The sequence below is a fragment of the Solanum stenotomum genome, chromosome 11 (assembly GCF_019186545.1).
Source record: "Solanum stenotomum isolate F172 chromosome 11, ASM1918654v1, whole genome shotgun sequence".
Classification (NCBI taxonomy): Eukaryota; Viridiplantae; Streptophyta; class Magnoliopsida; order Solanales; family Solanaceae; genus Solanum; species Solanum stenotomum.
Genome location: NC_064292.1, coordinates 10,430,868 through 10,454,092, shown reverse-complemented (window position 1 = coordinate 10,454,092; position 23,225 = coordinate 10,430,868). Strand labels below are relative to the sequence as shown.

The 23,225-nt window shown below is 33.4% G+C and overlaps 2 pseudogenes; one reads left to right on the top strand and one right to left on the bottom strand.

Moving 5' to 3' along the window:
* Positions 1 to 14,574: 14,574 nt before the first annotated feature.
* On the bottom strand, positions 14,575 to 16,626 carry LOC125845644 (putative disease resistance RPP13-like protein 1; annotated as a pseudogene).
* A 3,392-nt stretch (positions 16,627 to 20,018) lies between these two features.
* Positions 20,019 to 21,801, top strand: LOC125844035 (putative F-box protein At1g49610; annotated as a pseudogene).
* The last annotated feature ends 1,424 nt before the right edge of the window (positions 21,802 to 23,225 follow it).

The following is a 23,225-nucleotide window of genomic DNA, read 5'->3' as shown; positions in this document are numbered from 1 at the left end:
AGTTGTGCTAGTGCCTTTCTCAATTGAGTAATTGAGGGTAGTTGGGGGACGCTGTAGAAAATGGGGACCATTTAGACAACAAAGTCTTGTATCATTTAAATATCAATACAAGGTTCAGTTGTGCTATTTTGACATTTTCAGTCAAATACGTGTGACAATGATCAAATATATCCCTACATCAATGTTGAATTGAATTTTTCACTTTTGTTAGAAGAAAAAGGATATATGTGAGTCATTTGTATAGCAATAGAGGTATATGTGAGCCATTTTTTTAACGAGAATCATATAAACTTTATATCACAAAGTTAAGAAGTATATCAGACCATTTTCTTTTGAAAAAAATAATACATGTTAGTTGTATTTTATACTTTATTTGATAATATTTTTATAGCTAATAAACCATGGCGTTAACGATACGAAATATTAACACTGCCTCAAAATCAAATAAAGTCATCCTCACTTTTTTAAGATACGAACATCATTCGTATGCTTGAGCAGGTCAGCCATAGGAGCAAGCCTATCAATAAGAACATTCAAAGCTCCAGAAGAAAAGCACCACCAACTGTCATTTTTCCTCCTTTCAAAAGTAAGACTTTACAAACAACAAGAAGAAAATGATAAATTGAAGCAATTAATTACTTTCTCAATTTAATAATTGAAGCAAGAGAGGAAGGGTAATTTATTAGGGATGTAGAAAGGTGCGCCTAGGTGGGGGACTAAAAAATAAAAGAGCTCCCACTTCTGCTCAACATCAATCCTCTCACATACTTCCTCAATCAGCGGAAGACTCAATGATAGATTTCTATCCAGCTTATTATAGTGTTAAAAGAGACCTACAATATTAAAAATATGTTTAATTTACCTTCTTGAAAAGTTCTTTTCTTTTGTTTAAAAAAAACAGAAAAAAAGAAATCATTCTTGAAAATATTATTGCTGAATTTAAAATTTTAAATTTAACATAACGGTATTCCTTGTTTAAAAGGTACTTTACATTCTGGTAAATCTTCACACTTTCTTCCTTATATTTTCTACTTACTAAATTTTGTTGGGGATAAAAATAAATGAATATAAGGCTGGAGAGGACATGTTCCTGCAACGATAGATAATTCATTATAACTTTTATCTTGTTTTGTATAGTTGACAGTTATAAAAAAGAAAAACCTAACATCATTTTTAAAATTCTTTTCTCTTCTCATAAAATAAAATTAATAATCCGAAGATTAAGTCAAGTTATGAGTGTTGGTCACTGCCTATTTGAGATTTGGATCATGACACTAGTTATAACAATCACATTTTGTCTGATGACATAAAAAAAAAAAAAGGATTTACTATGATTGATTCACTAGTTGGTCAAAAACATTTTATCATCTTAATAGGACGTGACAATAATTTGTTGCCTTTTCTTGAGAGCTTGAAGAGAAAGGCTCCAGGGACTAATTAAGTGCGTACACCAACATGGGTTGTGGTGTAGTGTGAGACTGCTCCACTCACTCTTAATCACAGGTCTCGGGTTTGAGCCCTGGGTATGGAGAAAACACTGTTGGGAGCGCCATTCTCAAATGGATCCTGCAGAGCGCAATCCGAATTTTGTTGGGGCTCCAATGTGGGCTCTAGACACCAGGTGGGAGACAAAAAAAAAAGTTTGTACAAGGGAAAAATAAGTTAAAATAAATGGCTAATTCGACATACTCTGTTGGATACTCCGAGTTTTTTTCCCCTTTTTTGATAGACTAGTTTCTTGCACGTGTACTCATCTAAATTGACATAAATTGTTTCAAAATATCATTGTATCAAAAATAGTTTTTTAATTAAATTACATGAATATCATTCATTTTCAAACAAAAAATAGTTCAAATATTTTGAATCTACTCTTGGATACCAATAACAAATTAAAATATGACAACAAAGTATCTCTTCTCCATATGAAATAAAAGATAATAATATTTACTACTTTAAAATTCTATAATTATAAACACAAATTAATATATGTATATTCTTATCCCATATGTTAATTACCTACAAGACAATGTTCAGAGAAAAGAAGAAAGATAAAAATGAAAAGAATTTGATAGCCACTTCTTAAAGTTAATTAAAATAAAATGAAGGCTACAATTAGTAATCAATATTAATTTTTATTATTATTAAGGGATCATATCAAGTATTGGATCCTACCAAATTATTTTTTTCAAAAATGAGCTTAGAATACAAAAACATAACATCAACGGAGTGACAACTTAAAATATGAAACAGTATCAAAAGTTGAAACATTGAATTTGCCTTTCTCAAAGTGAGACAAAAGGATAAATAAATAACTAAGGATAAACATTTATATCATTATTTCTTCCATAAATTAAAGAAGTTATTAATAATTTAGTCATACGTTACTTTATCCATTTCAAATTATTCATCGTGTTTCAATCTTGTACACCCCTTCAGAAAAAAATTAATAAAAAATGTAGTTTTTTTATATTCTATCTTACGCACCCCTTACAAAAAAAAACATAAATAAGTAATTAATAAAATCGTAAGAACAAATTAAATAACTTTTATTATCAATTAATATAGTACAATAATTTAATCGTTAAAAAGATCAAGTAAATTATAATTAAATTTTTTTACAATTATATCACACAAGTATATTAGTAAAGAGTCATGATCTTATATTTCGATGCATGACCCTTTATTTTACATTCAAAGAAAGAAACTATGTACTAAAAAAAGCATATCCTTCTTGAAGATCATTCACCTTTATTCTTCTAAAAAAAAAGCAAAAATAATGTTTTGTTCATCCCTAAAGAAGTTGATCCCCCAAATCTTAGCTTGCCCATTCCTTGTATATCACATAATGTTGTTTACTCCAACATTTTCCATATTATAGATGACAAATGTAGGGATAATCCAAAAATTATAAGAGAATGTGTATAGTCAAGAGTTAGATAAGTGCAAATCATGATATAAATGCATGAGAATATCAACATTTTTTTTGGATAACGTGACTTTTTGCTTATACATGAACCATATTAAATTGCTTGTAAATTTCAAAATAACCTTTGAAATTCCTAAAAAAGATCTGTTATTTTTTTTTTTTTGCACATTGGAACATTAATAATTGCGTAATAATTTAGTTTTGAAGCATAAGTTATCAGAGGAACTGTGTTAATTTAGTGAATGAAAAATGGTCATTTAATTTTTTTTAGAAACATTTAATATTTAATTAATTAGTTTTTTATAAAAAATAAAAATTTAGTGTGTGTGTATATATATATATATATATATATATATATATATATATATATATATATATAACTTGTTCCCAAAAGAGAGTTGAATAAATTCCTCAAATAAAAGGAGATTTCTTTTTTCTCTCGGCATACGTTGGGTGAGCTAATGTGAGCCGCGTCTGAAATGGCAAGGGGAAGTGGGAAGAAGATGAACATTCTTACAGGAGACAAAGCGATGGTGCAGGTAATGGGCATACATGACATGGAAGGGAAAGAACAATGACCAGCGTTAGTGGGTTCTAAAACCCCAATTTTGCACACTGAAACCCCAGTCTAGACCCCTGTGATTGGGCCTGGAATGATAAATTCAAAACAGCCAGGTGGGGAAAATGTTCTAGTAACTTAGTGAGCTAAAACCCCGGTGATGGAATCACCGGAAAAGCCAAAATGGGCGAATCTATTTCAAGGGAATCGATTAGCAGCACAAGGGATGACCTTACAATATGTAGCTCCTGTAGTGAGCAATGGTGAAACAGTGGTGGAACTATCCAAGACAGAAGTGGAGCTTGAAACCCAACGATGGAAGCATGCGCTAATCCTCTATGTGGTGGGAGCTGATCCTACAATAGCAGCACATGAAAGGTATATTGCGACTAGCTAGAACTATATTACGAAGCCCAGAGTATATTACCATAATGATGGATATTTCCTTGTAAAGTTCACTGTGCTTGAGGATAGAGATGAGGTTCTCTATGCAGGCCCACATATGCTGAATAATAAACCCATTGTTGTGAAAACATGGTCCCGAGAGTTTGACTTTAACAAGGAGGTAATGCAGACTATCCCAATTTGGGTTAAGTTTCCTAATATGCCATTGAACTATTGGGGTGTGAATTCATTAAGTAGAATTGGAAGTGGTTTGGGGGTACCTATATACGCAGATGAATGCACCACACAGGTGGATCGAATCTCATATGAAAGAGTACTTATCGAGATGGACATCACTAAAACTCTATCAACAGAATTGAAAGTAGAGGATCCTAATGCTAGACTATTCACACAGGAGATAAGCTATGATTGGGTTCCAACTTATTGTCCTAAATGCTTAACTGTAGGACATAAGTGCCAAAACATGGAGGGAGTAACGGGTAGGCCGGCAGCAAGACCTAGGAAGAGAAGAATGGAATGGAAGACTCGAACAGATGGCGGTAAAGTAGTTTAGGGGGATATACTAGGGATTATTACTGATCCTAGCACTAGTACTATTCAGGAGGTGGTAAATGATGAAATTGTGAGCCAAGAGCAACCTGAACGGGAGACACCATGGAAGGAAGTGAGAGGAAAGTCTGTAGCAAAAGGAGGATTAAACTTTGACAAGGGGATAACCAGCACTACAAATGAGTTCAATGTACTACATGATCATGTTATAAGACTTGTGGTAGCAAGTGGTAGAGGCCAAGGTGGTAGCAAAATACTTGGAAGGGGTTCTACCCTAACCAATTCATTATGCAACTAGTAGCATGGAACATTAGGGGTTTGAATAAAGTTCATAAGTAGAAGAAAGTGAAACTGTTTATTAGAACACATAAGATTAGTATACTAGCTTTACTTGAACATAAGGTGAAGCAACATCAAGCAGTCAAAGTACTTATAACAATTGCACCAGGGTGGGCTAAAATAGACAACTATAGTTGTAGTAATAAAGGGAGAATTTGGATTATATGATACCCCCAAGTTATAGATTGTGAAATTATGGAAGTGGATGAACAATATATTCACTCGTAGGTGAGATCTTTATCAAGGGGCTGCAGGTTTTCCTGTACTGCAGTATATGGTCTGTGTTAGCACCTTTTAGTCTACCAATGGTTTACATATGGAAGATTTAGGAAATTAGAAAGTAGATTACTTCAGCTTTTAAGTTGTGTTTTTTTATTTCTACGTAGCAGTTGTTGCAGTAAGGAGGTTATTCCTTCACTTCTCATTTCAGTTGTAGTAGGAAGTTACTTCCTTGTTTTTAGATGGGTGGTTAATCCACTAGTGTTGTATTTAGTGTTATTTTCATTCATTGAAATGAGAAGCAAAGGATTAGTCAAGTTTTTGAGTACTTTAAACTCAAGAGATTGCAGGTTCTCTCTTAACGAACCAGCACCATAGGTAGAAAAAAGAAAACTTCAGAATTTATCTTGCAGCGTCCCGTAACTAGATCCATAACAAGGGACCATAACAACTTGGTATCAGAGCCGAAAGTTATGGGAGACCAAATTCGACATCAACTAGCACAATTAGTGAATCTGTTCCAAGAAGAACGTGTAGCCAATTTAGCCAAACATGAAGCAACAAATGCTCTCTTAGATGCACTCACACATGATTTAGTAAATTCTAAGGTCGATTTTGATTCAACTGAACATATCAGTCAGAATCGTGGTTGGAAGGGTAAAAATAGAGTGGCAGGAGAGTCAGGATCAAAAGCAGGAGGAAGTTTCATCATCCCTTGACATACAAAACTGGATTTCCCACGATTTAATGGCCAAGAGGACCCTTTGGGATGGTTGAAAAGATGTGAACACTTCTTTCAACACCAACAAACTCTTGAAGAAAAAAAAGTTGGACTTGCTTCTTTTCATTTGGAGGGCAATGCACAACTTTGGTTTCTTCAATTAGAGTTAGATCTGCCTCAACTGTCTTGGGATGACTTCAAACGTCATTGTAACCTTCATTTTAGGCCACCAATTAGAAGTTAGAAGTTGGGAGAATTGGCTAAGTTACGTCAGATCGGGTCTGTGGCAGATTACCAAGAAACATTTGAGCAATTAATTTCGCGGGCTAGAACACTTACGCAGTCACAAAAAATTGAACTTTATATCAGCGGTCTTACTGATTATATAGAAATTGACGTTGAGTTGCATAATTCTCCAGATTTGGCTATGGCGATAAGTTTATCCCGACTTTATGAACACAAGGAACAACCCATTTGTTCGCAATTGTTAGATGCTTGCAAATCAAAGACAGCAGATTTCTCGCCTCAACATGTCAGATTTGTGAAAAAATTGACCAGATCTGAAATGGAGGAAAGGCGACTTAAGGGACTTTGTTTCAACTGTGATGAACCATTCACTCGAGATCATCAGTGCAAGAAGTTATTTTGGATTGACTCTATATACGATGAGGAAGAATTTGTTGGAAAAGGGGGAAATACTAATACTTTCCACACTTAGCGCTTGAGGGCAAGCGCGATTTGAGGAGGGGAGTAGTGTTAGCATCCTTTAGTCTACCAATGGTTTACATATGGAAGATTTAAGGAAATTAGAAAGTAGATTACTTCAGCTTTTAATTTGTGTTTTTTTTTAATTTCTGTGAGCAGTGTTGCAATAGATTATTACAGCTTTTTAGTTATTTATCTTTCTTATTTCTATGTAGCAGTTGTTGCAATAAGGAGGTTATTCCTCCACTTTCTCATTTCAGTTGTAGTAGGAAGTTACTTCCTTGTTTTTAGATGGGTGGTTAATCCACTAGTGTTGTATTTAGTGTTATTTTCATTCAGTGAAATGAGAAGCAAAAAGTTGGTCAAGTTTTTGAGTACTTTAAACTCAAGAGATTGCAGGTTCTCTCTTAACGAACCAGCACCATAGGTAGAAAAAAGAAAACTTCAGATTTTATCTTGCAGCGTCCCGTAACTAGATCCATAACAAGGGACCATAACAGCCTACATACCATTGAGGATAGAAGAAGCTTATAGGGGAAGTGAAGGAGCATTAACCTGAGACAGCAGGGTCCATGGTTGTCTATGGGAGATTATAATGTTATACATAGAGCTGAGGACAGGCTGATTGGTTCTACAGTCCATGAAGCTGAAACTAAGGACTTTGATTCTTTTTTGAAAGACACAAAAATGGCAATACTAAGAGCTAATGGTAGGGAGTTCACTTGGAATAATGGGCATACATATAGCAGGAATGATTGGGCACTAGTAAATGCTAGATAGTTATTAAATATGCAATCATTGGAAGTATAAGTAATGAACCATGGATGCTCAGACCACTCCCCTCTTAGAGTTGTTTTGGCACAGGAAGAGGACAGAAGACATAGGTCTTTTAAGTTCCTAAATCACTTGGCTCAGCATGGAGAATTTCAGAGGACAGTGTAAATGGCTTGGCAGCAAAGTCACAACACTGGTACAATGTATGGGGTATGGCAAAAGCTTAAGAGGGTGAAAATAGCTCTGAAAGAACTGAATATTGATGAATATCATGGAGTGGAAACAAGAATTAGGATGTATAGACAACAGTTGCATGATTTGCAAAGTACTATGAGGCAACCTGGGCAAAGTGTTGATATCCTACAACTTGAAAAGGAGGTTAAGGAGAACTTGGAGAAATGACTAAACATTGAAGAGAGTATACTCAAACAGAAATCTAGAGTGCAGTGGCTACAATTAGGAGATGGAAACACAACATATTTTCATGCTAGTTTGAAGAGTAGAATAGCCCGAAATAAGATCTTAAGCTTAACTACTGGTGATGGAAGAATGGTAAATAGCAGTAATGATATTGAGGAAGAAATCATAGGATTTTATAAGCAGCTCTTGGAATCTTGTGCTACCCAACTACCTGATGAGGGATGGACCTGTCCTGGATAGAAATCAACAAGCTCAAATGATTAAACATGTGACTAGGCAGGAAGTAGTAATGGCTCTACAGGGCATAAATGATGCTAAAGCTCTTGGATGTGATGGCTTTAATGCCCTATTCTTTAAAAAGACCTGGGCAAATATAGGAGAGGAAATCACTGATGTTGTATTGCAATTCTTCTCCACAGGTATGATGTGTAAAGCCATTAATTGTACTACTGTCACTTTGATACCTAAAGTTACTCATCCTTCCAAAATTTCTGAGTATAGACCTATATCCTGATATACTTTATTGTACAAAATTATATCAAAAGTTCTAACTAATAGGATGCAATGTGTGATGGATGTCTTGGTGGATAAAAATCAATCAACCTTTGTTCCTCGTAGATTGTTAAATGATAACATCATTCTAAGTAATGAATTAGTTAAAGGATATGGAAGGAAAAATGTGTCTCCAAGATGTATGCTTAAAGTAGATATGACGAAAGCTTATGATTCTGTGGAATAGGGGTATCTTAAGCAGGTAATAACACACTTGCAGTTTCTTAGGAAGTTTGTGGATCAGTGCATTAGTACAATTTCATATTCTATACTCATATGTGGTCATCCTAGTATCCCTTTCCCTGCAAAAAATGGATTGAGACAAGAGGACCCAGTATCCCCATATCTATTTGTGTTGTCCATGGAGAATTTGTCAAGATTATTCAAGAGACTACAACACAATCCTGACTTTAATTTCCATCCAAAATGTGAGAGATTGCAGATTATACAACTAAGTTTTGTTGATGATCTTTTACTATTTAGTAGAGGTGACATTGGTTCAATTAAGCTGTTGTATAGTGTTTTTCATGAGTTCTGTCTAGCTTCAGGGCTAGTAGCAAATGCTGACAAGTGCTCCATTTATTTTGGAGGAGTGCCAAGGGATACACAAGCAAAAATCCTACAAGAGTTGGGCTTTTCATAGGGGTTACTACCTTTTAAGTACTTAGGTATTCCCCTGAGTACTAAGAGAGTATCTATCATACAATATCAGCCACTAATTGAGAAGATAATGCATAGAGTTCAGAGTTGGACTTCTAGGTTTCTATCTTATGCAGGATGGGCTCAACTAATTAAGAGTGTGTTGTTTTCCATCCAAGTGTTCTGGTCCCAAGTGTTCATAATCCCAAAGAAAGTGATTAAATGTATAGAAACAATATGCAGGACTTTCCTATGGACAGGGGGTGTGGATACTTCTAAGAAGGCATTAATTGTATGGGAACAGGTGTGCAGGCCTAGCACAACAAGAGGACTCAATATATTGGATGCACAAACATGGAATAAGACTGCAATAAGAAAATTGTTGTGGAATATGTGTGTTAAGAAAGATAGATTATGGGTGAAATGGGTGCATCAATACTATGGGAAGCAAGGGACCGTATGGGGTGTAGAAGCACCTCAAGCTTCTTGGATGGTGAGGAAAATACTACAAATGCATCAAGAACTTGAAACTATTGGATGGAATGAGATGCATATCAAGCAGATGGACATGTTCTCTATCAAAAAATTGCACAAAGATCTAAGGGGAGAGTATCAGAAGGTTGAATGGAGAAGACTAATCTGCAATAATGTCGCATGTCCAAAGTGGAATTTTATATTGAACTTAGCACTGCAAAAAAGGCTACTCACAAGGGATAGACTGGTTGCATGGGGGTACGTAGAAGTGGTGTAGTGTGTGTTGTGTGAAGCTGAAGATGAAAGCCATAATCACTTGTTCTTCCAATGTATGTTCACAGCTCAGGTGTGGCAAAAGATTTTGCACTGGTTAAATATACAAAGAGAGGCTCGAAGATGGGATGAGGAAGTGTTGTGGGCAAATACTCACTGCAAAGGCAAACAAGCAAGAGCTAAGGTGTACAGGATGGCAGTGGCTATAAGTATTTATGTTATGTGGCAGGAGAGGAATCAACATATCTTTAAGCAAATAATCAGAACTCCTGGAATGCTGGTGAGGAAGATTGTTCAAGAGGTGCATCTACAAGGAAGAAAATGGGCAAGTTGATCAGGTGCTCCAATCCCTGAATGTATATCCTGTTTAGCGTAAGGTAGTTTGATTGATTATGTTGCTAACCATAGTGAAAGACTTGATAGTTAAGATTGAAAGCTAGTTCTGGGGGATGTCCAACTTGCTTTTCTGTTTTGTAATTCCTACTTGTTAATAAAATCATTTATTTACCAAAAATAATATATATATATATATATATATATATATGATGATGATGATGATTAAATTCAATATACATATAGATTATAGATGATAAATGTTATTAAATTAAATTTAGTTAGGAATTAATCTAAGAAAGTGCAAAAATCATTAACATTTTTATTAAAACACTACAATTTAATATAGTTAGGAATTAATCTAAGGAAGTGCAAAAGTCATCAACATTTTTATTAAAATAATATAATTTAATATTTAAATTAAATAATTAACTTTTTTTATAACATTTTAATTTATAGTAGGGGTAAAACTGTAATTCAACTTTTAACTTTTATTGTTCCCACTTATAATAATATATACTCCCTCTGTCCCATTTATTGGGGGGAGGTGGACAGCCATAGAAGGAAAAATGAATCAAAACTCCTTTTATCTCATTTCCATGAGTATGACTTTTCACCTAACAAGAATGAAAAACATGGTTAATGTCATGTTTATGACTAATCTTTTGCATGTCTCTATTATACTATAAATAGAGACATTAGAGTTCACAGTGGATACACTTGATGATTTGGAGAACACTTAAATACTTGAAAAAATAAGAAAAACTCTCATCTCTTGTCTCTCTATTTCTATTGCTTTCATCGTCTATATTTCTTGCCTTATTTTGCTTTAGTTTTATAACAATTTATAGTTTGAGAAAATACATCAAATACCACTATACTTGGTAGCAAAACTTACTTTAGCACTTTAACTATGCGGGCGTTTAAATACTCATCTTAACAACTTCGAAGTGAATTTAAAACCACCCTTAGATTATAATATCATTCTCACTTGCCACATTATAGCCATGTAAGTAACACAACATAGTCATGTCAGTAGGGGTGTGCAAAAATCGAACCGACCGATAAACCGAACCGAAAAAGTGTTATTGGTTTTATTATCCTTGAGTTATTGGATTAACTATTTTTTAATGGTTTTATAAAAATAAAAAAAAAGCGGGTTATCGTTTCGGTGTTGGTATTTAATATTGGGTTATTGGGTTAACCGATAACCCATTAAGACTATAGTAATTTAATACTTTTACCTGTACATAAATATAAATATTAATCTCAATATCTTACTAGTTATGTCTTTGTCATTTAGCCTTCAATTTACACTTCACTGTGACTTTTTGAGTTCACAACTTCACATTATACGAACAACCAAAACCTAAAGTAAAAACCTTGTTCCTCTTAATTTCTCTTTGTGTTACACATGTATAGTTCTTTTCATGTTTGTTATTATTGTTTCTAGTTTATGAGCATTTGTAAAGTTACATTATTCTTGTCACGTTAAATTTATTAGAGAAGTCATATATTTATTTATTAGTATTTACTTATTGGTTAAACAGAAAACCAAATTGTTAAGGACCAAAATCACTAAACCAAAAATTGATAAAAAAATATTTTACTGGTTTGGTTATTGGTTTAGCATATTTAAAAATTGAAAGCCAATAAATCGAACCGATAATACATAAAACCGAACCTAACGGACCGATGCACACACTTACATGTCAGCACCACGTCATTAATTAATTTTTTTATTAAAATTTTCACAATTTTTTTTCTTTAACGCTTCTTAAAATTTTAATTTACACTAATTAATTAATTAAAAATACATTTTCTAAAATTAAAATTTAAAATGTGAATCCATTTTTATTCCCCCCCCGCCCCCCCGGAAACCCACCCCCAACCACCCCCCTCACTTCTTCTTCCTTCTTTTTCACCATTTCTAGCTTTTTACTGTTTATCTTTTTTCTAAGAATTGTTTGTGTGTTATTCTTATTTCGGAAAAGGGTCCAAAATATCATTTAACTACGTGAAATTGAACAAAAAATGCTTCAAGTTAATAGTTGGTCCAAATTGTCCTTTTCCTAATAAATATATTAGTATATTTTTTTTTTCCTTTTTAACCATATTTTATTCCTAATAAAGATATTACTATTAAAGAATCCAATTTTTATCTCTTTTCTTTTAAAATCACATTAACTAATAAATAAGTAGGAAGTAATTTTTTTCTACTCTCATTTTAACCATTAAAATAGAATAACTTCATGTACCATTTTAACGGATAATATAAGTCATATATATAAGATCATAGTAACCCTATCATTAATTTTTATTTAGATAATGATAAAAAAAAAAATCTAATAAAATTGAAGATATTTTTATATATTAATCATTTCCAAATTGAAGTAGGATAAACATTTTCTAATTAAAAAAATCATCATCATTAGAAAAAGAATGTGTTTATAAAAAAAATTATTTCAAAAAAGGATAGTTTTGACGAATTAAGTAACATTAGTGACATTTTTTAACCAAACTATTAATTGATAACTAACTCCATGTTTCTTTTTAACTGATCATATAGGTCATATATATAAGATCATAGTAACCCCATTAATATTCAAATAAAATAGAAAATACTTTTATATCTTAACCTTAATTGAAGTAGGATAAACATTTTCTAATTATAATTATCATTGTTAGAAAATAATTTGTTCTTTTCTTAAAAAGAAGTAATATATTTATTTCAAAAAGGCATTTTTGACCCATTAAGCAACATTAGGGTTACTTTTTGACCAAATGTTAACAGTAAGGGTATTCTTAGATCATATTATTAATTGATGACATTTTTGTTCAATTTCACATAGTTAAAGGATATTTTTTAGTTTTTATTTCTGTTCCTATTTTTAAAAAAGGAAAAAAGGAGTTAAGAACATGTAGTTTGGCGGGGACCATATACCACCAAATTCACATATATTTCTATTGGAAATGAAACTTTCACCAACTGAGCTAAAAATTTATCGTCGATCAAGAATTTTTTGAAATTAAAACTCGCTAATAGTCGGGGCCAGATAACTCATTGTTCAGATACTTTAAGATAGAGGTGTCAAATGAGCGGATTGAATTGAATTAGGGCAAGTAAAATTGGAATGAGTTAATAAATAAACGGGTTAATAGCTATTTGGACCGAATGAGTTGAATTGAAATAAACTAAAATGGAGGTCCTAACCCTCTGACTTTCTTCCACATGTACTTCACATATTCTGTTAGAGACTCGGTGTTCGTTATCATATCTACGTATTGTCATTGATAGAAAAAGCTTCTAATTTGTTAATATTACACTTTGCTATGAACTTCCTACACAAAATTATTACTCCCAATTCCAACATGATTTAACAAGAGCAAATAATTAACAAACTAAGAGAAGTAATGAAAAATAAATATCGATGTAAGAACTTGCAGGCCTGAAGAAAGAAATACACCACCAACTACTAAATATGTACAAACATTCAAGGATAGTGCAAATAGAATGTATCCTGCATCGATTCACTTAAAAATATTTTCTATAGTGACAGCAGATCTTCGTTCTACTGTGAAGCTAGCAAAGTTTCATTCTTGGCATGGGATATTTGATGCTTAATTACGAGAACTTAAATTTCAATTATACATGGTTACATAAGCTACATATGATATCTTTTGCAATTGAGATGTGAAATTAAAATGTGGTAAGAGCATAAACCAATAAGCAATGAGAAACTAATCCAATACCTGCCATCCAAGATATATGCAATTATATAACGCACAACAATTAGAATCTATAATATCTAATTCTGGCATCGGAAGTTTTCATATCGAACTGAAGATGATTTCTTGGCTTCAATGTGGCAATAGACACTCCATGCTGCTCAACAAGATTTTTATAAAGGGAAAGCAAAGTGAAGTAAACAAAAATAGAAAGCTTGTGAGGAAAAAGAATAACTTACATTTGTTTTAATGCATTCCCAATCGATCTCTATGTTCGAGATATGAGCAATTTCTGGCCAATATTCCCCCTTGTCAAATTCTAGTAGTGGTTTGAGCAATGGGAAGTTTTTAACATATAGTTCAGAGAGGGAAGAGGGCATCCCTTTTACCGGAAGGGATTTGAGATTAGGGCAATCCCTGATGGTCAGCCAAGATAGGGAAGAGGGCATCCCTTTTACTGGAAGGGATTGGAAATTCGGGTAATCCTCGATGATCAGCTCAGATGTAACAAACCCAAATTCCTCACTACATTAATAACAGACTTGGAATGTGATTAAACCTTTAGAATCGTAATTGCAATAATCAAACAACTGAATTACAATGGAAATGCTAAAATAACAAGTAACTAAGATAGAGATAAGAATTAGGAGGAACAAACATGTTTCTTCAATATGCATAAACCCTTCTTTCCAACTCATTTGCCCTTTTAATCAAATACTAATTGGGCCGGGATCCCAAATAAAACACTCCAACATTTTACTCGGCCCAATAATCCCAACTAAAATAGTCTCCACCAATTCTAGTCCATAGGCCCTTACATATCCAACTCGGTTCACAACAGAGGAGGACAGTGCTGATTCAGGAAATTATCGGAGCTCATGATGGAGAGATAAATGTAGCTCATAAAGAGATGAGGGAAGCCGCCCTTGTTCCAGCATTGACTGAATTTGAGGTAAATCAGCCATATATAGATATGACTGAATTTGAAGTTATTTCAAGACTCTCACAATTCCAAATATGGAGACTTTCAGTGGCAGTAGGAATCAAAAAGCTAGTAAGGTTGGGGCAATGCTGTAGCCTCAATTTGCGTGCTCTCGGGAGCAACTCAGGTGATATATCATCTATACAATCACATTCTTGCAGTGTCAAATCCTCGAGAAACATGTTACAATAACTCATCTCACAAACTGGCTGCTCCAATTTCAATTTCTGGCAACGAGATATCCGTATTGTCTTCAAGGTACTCGGCAGAATGCTAAAAGGTAAGGAGGTAAGAGAGTTACAATAGATAATTTAACGATTCTGTCAGCCTGCATTCCCTGAAGTTGGGATGCAAACAGTTCAGCCTCGTCGAAAAGAGGTGTCTTTGAAATGTTCAATTCTGCCATAAAAGAAAGGTTTTCATGCAACTTTGGACAACTTGCAATTGAAAGCTTCTCAAGTTTATGGAACCGCCACTTCCTAGTATGTGCCATTGCTTCCACTCTGGCATCTTTACAAATTCAAGCTTTTCGAGAGAGTTAAAAGGCTTTTTGGAGGAAGAACTACCATTTAATTATTCTGTCACCTCTGTTATTTGATGCATCTCTCTAATTGCAAGGAGTTTCAAAGACGGAACCTGTCCTAGGAATCACAGTCCCTGCAATTGCCAATAGACAATTTCACTAGCTTAATAAAGGAATGATCAGCTAGCCAATTCGGAAATTTTGTCCCTCTATATCCGGTGATTTTGACTTCTTTTATGTTTGTGTTTGGTTGTAGCTCATCAAGTATGTCTCTTTCAGTTTGTGAAATGTGGGCACTACTACTTTCACTCCACTCCAAAGATAAATTATCAACATGTACCTTTCCCGTCATCTTTGCCTTCCGAGCTTCCCTTCTATCAACCACATTTTGCAACTCTAGAATTGATAGAGATCCATACAAGTTATGTACTTCACCCAAATCTTCCATTCTCGAACCACCGCCAACACCTAGAAGAAACTTGACTCCCACTTGAACTTGGAGGCTTTTCAACTTGCTCAGATGTAGCAGCATCTTCAACTGATAAGTGTTGCTTATGTCAAGATGACGTAAGTTGATTAGCTTTTCCATCTGCAGTGGTAAATCCTCAAGATTACTACAATGTAACAGGAGAAGTGTCTCTAAGTTATACAACACACAAATCGAATCTGGCAACTTTTTTATATCCGTCGTCTGACAAAGGTCCAAAAATCTGAGGAGCTTTAATTCGATAGACAAGACATTTGGCAACTCAATAATCTGGAAATGAGACAATGACAGTACCCTCAAGGATCTTAGACTTGGAAGTAAGTTAAGCTGCACCCTCTTGCTTAGAGGGTAACAATTATCGAGATCAATACATGTCGGAAGCAATGTCCTCAGCTGCTCCAATTTGTAGAGTGGTGTCAATTTCTCAGAGTCACCATATCTCATTGAATATGATAAGTGCCGACTTTTTTCCAACATATGAGATCCTTGGCTCTCTTCCAACCTGATACAAAGTTTTGAAGATGCAATTTGGGCTAAATCGTTGACAAGATAATGCATTAAGAATTTCTCTATGTTCCCTTCAGAAGGATTTGGGACTCTTTCGAATAATGATCTTGATCTCAACTCGAGAAAATATTGGTTGCCTGAATCTTCAATTATTCCATCTTCATGTGGTACGAGACCATTGGCAATCCACAGATGAATAACTTGTTCTTTCCAAAATGGATAATCTTTAGGAAATATTGCACAATAGGAAAAACATCGCTTTAAATGTGCGGGAAGATCATTGTAGCTCAACACCAACACTGGTAATATGTCATTGTGCGGCAACTCCCATATTTCACTTCTCAAAATATGTTTCAGCCCTTCAACCTCTGATTTGGAGCGTAACACAAAATGATTTTGAGAAGATAAATGTTTGTATCTTCAATTACTAACAACTTATTTATTTTACCTGTTGTCTTGCTTGTAATTGGTACAACTATGTTTTATCTACACTCTACAGCTGACAGCCATAGAAAAAAAGTAGCAAAACAGTCCTTTTGCGGTTTTGGATAGATTCTATGTTTCTCTCTCGTTACATAATGTCACACATCCATAATTTGAGTGATAAACCTACAAGAAAAGTAAGGTACGACGTAGAGCTATTATGAAAAGGTAGGATAACAGATGAAGTATGATTATTAATTAATAAATAAAGATAAAATGAGATGAAAATATAAAGGTAACGACGCCCATCATTTTTTATTCGTGTTGATAGTTTTGCAAAATCTTACTATTTGGTTTTCTAATTGTATAAATTTAGAATTTGTATAATTTGGTTCCTGATTGTATAAATCTAGAATTTGTATATACTTACCCTAGATATTTGTATACGATTTATGAATAAATTCATAATTAATTATCCTGTTTGTATATTGGCAAACGAAACATACAAAAATTCCTAAATGTATTAATACATAATTTGTATATACTTACCATGTTTGTATATTCACAATAGAAATATACAAATGGGCAAGCGAAATATACATATTGCAGCCTCCATTTGCATAAACTTACCCTATTTGTATATTTGCAAGCGAAATATACAAACCACCACCTCCATAGCAAACAAAACTTTAGCTATGAGGGCACAATTACCGAAACTATAGCTATAGAGCCTTATTATGTCTATTATCTTTGCTATTTCTGAAATTTTCTGTATTTTATTTATATATATAAAGTAAATTTTTAAACACAAATACATAATTTTGATTAAAGCTATTGGATTATATCAAATTCATAGCTTTCTCTCTAACTTTGTCCATGCATGGGAAGATTTCCATTAAAGAAAATATAATATAAAGAAGAGAAAAAAAAAACTAAAAATAAATAAATTTAAGCAATATAAACTGAAATACATATACATCATTTAATATGTAATGACATCAAGAAATTATGCTAACATATTTCACTCCTCAAAATCTTCCCTGTTTCTTATACTTTTTTATATTCAAAGTAAAAGGAATGTCATTCACGGTTCAACAACAATCAATATTTCACGATTAAGAGTATAATACTTTTTAGTAGTGGTTCTTATTTATCATATATATTAACGATTGAAAGATGATTAAAAAATAATTTCAATTTAATAGACTTCTTTCTATATACCTATGAATTTCATTATATTTAGAAATGATACATTGAAAGAATCCATTAGGTTTTCCAATATCAATAGATTGATAGTTTCTTTCTTGCATCTTTCCAAAGGAAAAAAAGATCTCGGAAAGAGTTCAACAGTAGTATGTCGTCGATTGCTTTCCTTATTTTATTGTATGTGTAAATTATCTTAAGGAAAGCCTTCTTTTTTCCTCATGTGAGGATTGTATAACTTGTATCTATCCATTATTAAATGATTTCACTTAATAGAGTCTTAAAGGCGGCCTCTTTGAAAAGGGGTCGTATTAGTTGTCCTAGTGTAAAGAGTCAGTATTGGCCATTGGCATTACCGAGGTAATATTGATTGATGCGGTAAGGGGCATTTTGGTGATTTACATTGAATTTGACCTACTTAGGAGGGTTGTAACGTTTACATGTGTTATTCTTTCATTCTCGGTGTTGTCACATTTTTATAAAACCTACCTACTCTTCCCTCTTTATTCATCTCTTCAGCTTCTCTCTCGCTCTCGCCGCTTAGTTTATGTTCAGTAACAAGGTTAGTTCTATTTATCATATTTTTCTCTTTATTTTTCCAATGTGGGTATTGTTCTTCTCCTTTTGTTGAATTTTTATAGATCCTCCCCCCCCCCCCAACCCCCTTTCTTTTTTTACGCAATTCCTTTTCAAGAATAAATCATTTTTTATTGGTGGTCTTATCCTCAACATACTTGTGGTTAGGAGTGTTCACAGTTTTGATAAAAATCAACCCAGACCAAAAAAATATATCGAAACGATTCAATAAATCGATTTTATTTGTGTTTGGTTTCGTTTGGTTTTAGATTTTTGAAAACAGATAGTATTTTTTATTTTGTTCAAAAAGTGGTCGTATTACTTGTCCTAGTGTAAAGAGTCAGTGTTGGCCGTTGGCATGCCCGAGGTAATATTGATTGATGCAGTAAGGAGCATTTTGGTGATTTTCATTGAATTTGACCTACTTAAGAGGGTTGTAACATTTACATGTGTTATTCTTGCATTCTAGGCTTTGTCACATTCTTATAAAACATACCTACTCTTCCCTCATTATTCATCCTTGCCGCTTAGTTTATGTTCAGTAATAAGGTTAGTTCTATTTATTCTATTTTTCTCTTTATTTTTCTAATGTGGGTATTGTTCTTCTTCTTCTGTTGAATTTTTATAGATGTTCTTCTATTTTAGCCCCCCACCCCCCGCTCCCTCTGTTTTTTAGGTAATTACTTTTCAAGAATAAATTAATTTTTAGGTGTTCTTATACTCGGTATACTTGTGATTAGGGGTGTTCACGATTTGGATAAATATCGATCCAGACCAAAAAAATTATATTGAAACGATTCAATAAATCGATTTTATTTGGGTTTGGTTTTGTTTGGTTTTAGATTTTTGAAAAATGATAGTATATTTGGTTTTGTTCGAAAAAACCAAAGAAATAAGTTAACTGAACTGATAAATTACATATATACATGTATTTTATTATTATACATACATAATATATTACTTTTATAAACACTTTTAAAGATCTTATATATGTTTTCATCAAAATTTATTTATAATTTCTTTATGAAAGCAAAAATGTCAAGACGAGAACATTTATCTTATTGGTTATATTTTAATTTTAGTATTAAAAATGCATAAACACCAACATGTTTCATGTATATGACTAAAAATGTCACAGTCACTTCTTTCAAGGCCAAAATGGTGAATTTTGAAGCTTTATTCATAGTAAATTTAGCCGTCAGAAGTTCGGTAACGTTGTTCGTTCTAACTATTTCTCGTTTTGATGAATTATTGTCACTTTTTTTTCCATTTTGAATGAATCATTTCTTTTATTTTTGTGTATGGTTAATAACCGAATAACTGAACCAAATTGAATCAAAACCGATAACAACCAAACTGATAAATATATATTATATTTGATTTGATTTAATTTTGAGAATTTAAAAATCGATTATGTTGGTTTGGTTTTGATTTTGACCAATAACCGACCCATGACAACCCCTATTTGTAGTAATTGATTTTTGTTAAGATTATAACTTTGTTATTAGGGATGGCAATTGGGGCAGGACGAAGCACTTGCGGGGAAATTTTGCATGAGTTCGCAAACACTTCGACCCGTCCCACCTCGCCCCGCATAGCAAAACAATCAGTTTTCAATCCGTCCCGCCCACCTTGCCTCATATACAAGTAAACTTAATCTCTGATGTCTGATAATATTTCCCCCTTCACAGCCCTGTGTTATGAGCAACCAAGACCAATTCTCTGGCAGTTGTGGTGATAAGGGAAACTCCAAAAGTCTGCTTATTGAAAATTCACCTCAGAAAAAAATGAAGATTGAGATACAATGTGAAGATATTGATAGGATCAGTCACCTACCTGACGCTCTTATTGTTCAAATTCTTTCTTGATTGTCCATAAAAGATACGTTCAGAACAACTATTCTCTCTAAAGATTGGCAATACTTCTGTACTTCTATCGACAACATTGTTTATGAAGAAGAGTATGGTCGTTCAGATAGCTCGACAGTGCACAAATTCATTTCCTTAACAGATAATGTACTACCTCTCCTTAGCTGCTCTAGCATTAAAATGTTCAGTCTAAACGTTATGTTCACAACTGATGATGATGTTGTGTCTTATTTTCCCATAATTGACAAGTGGCTTGAATTTGCTATGAGTAATGAAGTGGAGGATTTACGCCTGAATATATGCTATAGAAATATTAATTCGAGTCAGTCCAACACTATAGGTTGCCACAAGTTCTCTGCAGTAGTTCATCGATTGTAACACTCAACTGCGATAATTGCATAATATCATAAGATTGTCTGCTAAATTGGACATCTCTGAAGAGTTTAACACTGCAAAGTTTGTTTCTCCTGGATGAACACATTAAAAAAATAATGTCAAATTGTCCTCAATTAGAATCTTTGGAGCTACATGAATTTTGTGGTTTTAGTCGTTTGCACATGACTTCTCCAAAATGTAGGCGACTGCATTTGACCCAGCACGATCATCCTTATGGGGATTGGTATTTATACGAAGGTGATGTATATTGCTTAGAAATTGTTGCTCCATATGTTGAACATTTAACGATTATTGGGGTTTAAAGTCATACAAAAATTAAGTTAGGAGACTTGTCATCTTTGAACCATGCCACTTTTAATCTCTACTGTGATGAATATGATGAAATGGATGTAAACATAGAGAAAGATTTATTGCTAAGCGCTCGTTGTGCTCATGAGCTAATACTCTCATCCCGATTTATCATGGTCAATTATCAGTCCCAAATGTCTCTAGTCTTTTTATGTTGATTGTGAATAGATCTCCTCTTTTTATCATCTCTCTCATTCTTTTGTTCAGGTTATTTCCAATTTGATGTTGGAAGAGGAACACATCTCCTTACCGTTGATGGAATGCCGATGCTTGACAATAAGTTCTCGTATTTCAAAACTTTCCTTCCCAGTGCTAGACAACCTCTTAAGGTCAACTTGTAATTTGGAAAATTTGATGATATTTCCTGATAAGCCGGTATGTTTTCAATTCACGATATATTTATATCAAATGTTTGTTGATCTTCTACAGCCTCAACAACTTCAATTTCATTACTATAGTTGTTAAGCTTAATGCTTACCACCTAACCTGATTTTTCCTTGCTCGATATTTGTAGTACCATCCTTTTTTTGAGGTCGAAGACATTGATTTACTGGAAGACAAGTACATCTCCTTTGAAGAAAACATATTCAAAGTTTCCTTACAAAATTTGAAGAATGTCAAGGTTATGCCATTTTGTAGTCGCACGTGTAGATCTGACGCAACGGAGCTCCATCAATTCTTGAAGTTCTTACTTGAGCATGCAATAAATCTACAGAAACTGGTTATAGTGCCAGAGCATAAGGAATGCAACAGTTGTTCTACTGAAACCTCATGCCTGATGAAGTATTTGTTACCTTTTCCAACAACTTCTATGAGTGCAATTATTTCCTTAGGAACATTTAGTCGTAATGTTTTCTATAGTGATGTTTGAAACTCTCTTGTACTTATAAAGACATATAAAATTGGGATATGACTGTAATTCAGTTATTGCTTATTTGTTTGTCTGGCCAAGTAATTTCTTTAGTCATTTTTTACTGTCGAAATATCATTTTGATGAAGTTAGAAGTTAGTATATGCTAAGATTATTCTAACCATTCTTCGTAGGTGTATAGGTTCATACCTAGTGATTAATTCCTAACTATTTATGGGTGTTAAGACCCAATTATAAGTGTGGAAAGTGTATTAGATGTGAATCAAGTTCATAAGGGACTCCTAGCATACGAAGAGTTTTATCGCCTAATAACAAGTCTCAAAGTTTTCTTTACAACGCATTTGACCGTTCGTCAATTTGAGTTATGTGCTAAAAGTTATGTCCATTTTAGTGGGTACTATGTAGTCTGCGCGAACCGTCAGGCGACTGCGCGGGAACGTTAGTGTTACTGCCATGGCCGCATGACCTAGGCTCCAACTGCGCACGTTTGCTCTGAAATTCTTTTAGTTTTCTCTTCTTTTCATAGTTTGAGGAGGGGTCTTTTTGTCATTTCCTCATTCCATAACCCGAACCCTTGACTATTAACTTCCTTCAAAAGTCAAATTTAATTAGATTTCATATGTTACGATAAACTCCTCTCTTTTTGTCCAACACTTCAAAAAACAATATTTACAAGAATGCTAGAGATTGCAATCACGATTCTTCCTCAAACTTCAAAATTAAGGTATGTAGGACAAATGTCTGAAGGATGTAAAGAAACATATTAAATATTATCGTCAGTAATGCTTTATTAATTTGTTACTCCAAAACATGTTTTTAGTCTAAAATATTACTGATAGTAACAACTCTTTAGAATTCAATTACGGATAACCGAATTCTACATATTTAAAATCTTGCATATGTGCATATTTTTCTTTTCATACCTCATAATTTGCAGATAAGATTGATATAAATATTTTGGAAATGTATGTAAAGAACAAATTAAAATGATGCATTTTAAATTAGTGGTCAGCATAGTTATCACATAAATCTATTGGCTCAAAACTATGAATTTGTCATAGTCAATCAGCTTCATTTTGCAGAACTCTTTATTCAACCATCATTCCAACAATTATGAAAACTAGACTCAAAGTCCTTCAATTTGATGTGTTATAGGTCTTCTAACTCTCAATATATTTGGAGATATGCTCATCACAAGTCAAGATTATACAAAACTCTCTTATAATAAACCTGTCACCTAAGATTATTGTTTCAAAGCTCCCTTTGGCCTCGAACTTTCGTCTAAAAATTTCAAGTGATTTTATATAGTCATTACTTGGTATAACCATCTAATTTTTATTATTCTCCGGACATCTCAATGACGGTTGATGTAAAATACAATAAATTTGTTATTTTAAATGTTAAAACCTTATGGGATATTGCAT